This window comes from Passer montanus, unplaced genomic scaffold (assembly GCF_014805655.1).
Source record: "Passer montanus isolate IOZ18808 unplaced genomic scaffold, ASM1480565v1 scaffold18, whole genome shotgun sequence".
In the NCBI taxonomy this organism is placed as follows: Eukaryota; Metazoa; Chordata; class Aves; order Passeriformes; family Passeridae; genus Passer; species Passer montanus.
In genome coordinates, this window is record NW_024365381.1 from 4,749,250 (window position 1) to 4,752,705 (window position 3,456).

General features: G+C 44.4%; 1 protein-coding gene across 9 annotated transcripts in view; it reads right to left on the reverse strand.

Annotated features, from left to right (window-relative positions):
• Positions 1–3,033: 3,033 nt before the first annotated feature.
• Positions 3,034–3,456, reverse strand: part of MEIS2 (Meis homeobox 2) — a 173,186-nt gene continuing 172,763 nt past the window's right edge. For all 9 annotated transcript variants that reach the window (XM_039705357.1, XM_039705355.1, XM_039705352.1 and 6 more), the window contains one exon: positions 3,034–3,456. This exon is cut by the window's right edge and continues 1,020 nt beyond it. The gene's annotated coding sequence lies outside the window, so the exon portion shown is untranslated.

The following is a 3,456-nucleotide window of genomic DNA, read 5'->3' on the forward strand; positions in this document are numbered from 1 at the left end:
TAGGTCACAGGCCTATACAAGAAGATTCGGTATTTTTTACTAAGGCAAAGATTTTTTTTTAGTTCAGCCGCAGACCCTCCTGTTTTTGTAAGCGAATTCTAAAATATTGAGAGCAGTAATTGATTCACAATGATCCATAAATCGATGTAAGTAATAGGGTGAAGGTGTTTATTTATTTTTTTATTCCTAAAGCTGCAAGTAAAGTAGCTTTGACACCGTGTGGGGATGAAGGGGAGGAGTTGTTTAGCCGTGGGGTCATCCATCATCGGTGTCGCAGAGACTCTGCCCAGAGGAGCAACCTCCCTTCTGTCTGTCTCTTTCTCGCCACCAAAACTATTAATATTAAAATCTGCCTGCAAATCTTGCCCCCACCCGCCCCTCATCCCATCCGGTCCCGCTCAGCCCGCAGCGGCTGGGCTGCCCAGCCTGGAGCTGGCTCGCCCCCGCGCAGCGCCAGCGGGGTTCATTTTCCCCCAAGTGCTGTTAGGAGAGTTAAAAGGCCGGCCCCGTTTCCTCTGCTGAACCCAGGGATGTGGCAGGGGAGACATGTGGGGCGCAGCCATCCCTCCGCCAGCGGAGCCTTCTCCTGCCGCTCCGCGCAGCGCGGGGACGCGGTCGTGCCTGGGGAAAAGATTCGGGCGTTTTCCGGGCTCCATGGGGTTTTTTTTCCTAGCACACGCATCAGGCGTATAGTGGGGCTGGTGGCTCCGCATCGACCCCCGCAAAGGCGCCGCCGGCAGACCCTCGCTCCCTCCGGGAAGCCTGGAGAGCCTCTGGAGCGATGAGCAAGCCCTACAAAGGAGAGCGGGTCCAACTCGTGCCCCGCCGCACCCCTTCCCCTGCCCGGCCCGGCCCGGCCCCGGCCCCTCCCAGCCCCCCCGGCCCTCGCAAACCTGGTTTGTGGCAATTTTCTCTCCCTCGCTCTCTCTGCGGCTATGAGTGAAAGGTGGGGAGCGCCCGGCTCCCCCCGGCATCTCCTCTTCGGCCCTGCGGTGCCCGCTCGCCGCGACGGGCAGGGATCGGCCGGCAGCGCTGCCGGAGGTGCGCTCCCCTCCTCTCTTCGCCTTAAAGGCAGCAAAATCTGGAAGAAAAATCCCTCATTTATGGTGACTACAACTCCCAACGCGGACCCGCTCGGCGAAATAGAAATTTGGGATTATAAACATGTGTGTATGTAAACAAAAGGTGTTTCTTCTGTTACCCTTCGTTTCCCACAGCATAAGCAATTTTTATTCAGACTTGAGTATTTTCTTTAGCACTACACCGCTGTCAAAACATTATTCCCGTTTTGTTTGCTTTTGACAGCTGAGCAGTTCTTAAAAATACCAAAATCGGAACCTTCCACGCTAAACAGAAAATCTCAGATGGAGAAATCTCTGCGCGATATTGTACCTTGGATTTCAGCAAGACATCTCACGGAAAGCACAGCCCAAAAGGGGAGAAAAAAAAGAAAGAAAATAAAAGACAACACAGCAATGCACATATTTAGTTCATCATAAAAACAAATAATCTACTATGGCTACATTCTTCCCTGTCTTTCTACCAATGTGATTTATGACATTTCTCTTCAAATTCTAGAGAAAAAATCTGCAAGGAAATAAAGAACTGTTAAAATAAAATTAAAAGCCTCCCCTTTAAAGTGCTAACACAAGTAATCTTGCCTTCTTAAATTCTGCATCCACAAAAATCAGAAAATTTGGAAATGGGCACCCAGGCTGTGGTCTTCTTATGCGACTGAAGGGTCGATGTGATTTTAACCAGGACAGAGAGCATCAAAGCCGAGCAGGGAATTACAATCTAAATTTCATACGAAAGCCTTATAAGAGACGCCCACAAAGCAGGACCCGATTGCTAAATAAATCCTCACACCCATTCTACTGGCATCCTCCCTTCTGTCACCAGCAGCGTGGGTCCATTTACTCAGCTCGGAAATTAAACATTAACTACAAGGTTGAGACTCTTTCCACATTCCAAGGGTAAAAGTTGTCACTCAAAGTTTTTAAAAACACCCTGGCCAATTGGAACAATGAGAATGAAGGAGGAGAAGGGTTACAAATTTACAGGTGTTGAAGTTGGACATTTTTGTTTCCTAGAAAGTTTAGTTAATTACAAGTCCCTTCCCACTCCCCTCCTCTCAGGAATAAAGGCAGAACTTTCCCCTGCTCTTTGGGCCCCATGCGGCTCTTGCTGATTTAGGAGTGTCACTGAGGAAGGTGAGAGGCTGCTTTTTCTAAACTGATCATTGCTCTTCCTAGTTCAAACTCTGCTTTAGTTTCTTCAAAATGCCAGAAGCTTTGGTTTAAGAAAAACCAAACCTTTAACCATGATTCTACTCCAGCTATTTGTATACAAAATGCCAAATCAACATTTTTCTGTCATTAGCTGATGGTTTGTTGTTTTGGTTGGTTTGGATTTTTTGTTGTTGTTGTTGCTGGTTTTTTGTTTTGTTTTGGTTTGTTTTTTTGGTTTTTTTTTTTCCCGAAAACAGCTGAAGACAGCAAAAGGAGCAAAATCATCTCAAAAGCTAGCTTATGCAATTGTCACCTATGAAAAATTCCCACTGGAGTCAGAGCTTCTTTTCTCCTCCTAAAACTTCTAAACCTACTCCTGCAATAAAGCCATTCTTTGCCTCTGAGCTAAATACCTGGGGGTAAGGTCTGCTGTGGCTATGGACGTACACATGCATACATGGGACACGCATGGCATTAGTCATCTCACGCCTGGACCTTTGCCACTCAAGCTCAGTCCCTATGTTATTAGCAGGTTATACAAGTATTAGACACACCTCTGAAATGCAAGCTGGTGAAACAATATTTCAAAATTTCTTTAATCCGGCAAAAATCTAATATCAGTAATCAGCAGAAATATAAAACTTCAGTAGGCGTTTCATTCAATTATTCTATTAATGCAATGACAAGCTTGTTTCTGATTTTTCCAGCATTTCTTCTCAATGCTGATAAGAAATGTGTTTGAGACATCTCTCATGATAACCTCAGACTCTCCTAAACATGATTAAAAACACAAAAGCCTAGCAAAAAATCAAAAATGAATATTTATTACCGCATTTTGTGACTTAACACCTTTTTTTTCCTTTTTAAAACATAACGTCACAGTCCTCATACAAGTATTTTAATGTAAATTTTGACAAAGCTTAAAGGTAACAGCATTTTCTTCTAGTGAGGAACACGTGCTGAGAAAGGAAGAATTCATGGACATACAATACCAATTCCACAGCAGATCTGATACTAGCAAAAACATTCTTTTTTTTTTTTCAATTGAGGTAAACACATAGAATATCTAACATGAAACAATTAATAGACCGAACTCTGTACGAAGTTTGTTACAGTATTCTCTTGCTTTTTTTTCCCAAGCTTTGAGTTCATGATAAAGTCCTATGTTTGGTGCAAAGACCGTTAGTAACTTCTTTCATTGAGGAAAGCTGCCCAACTTTTAGTT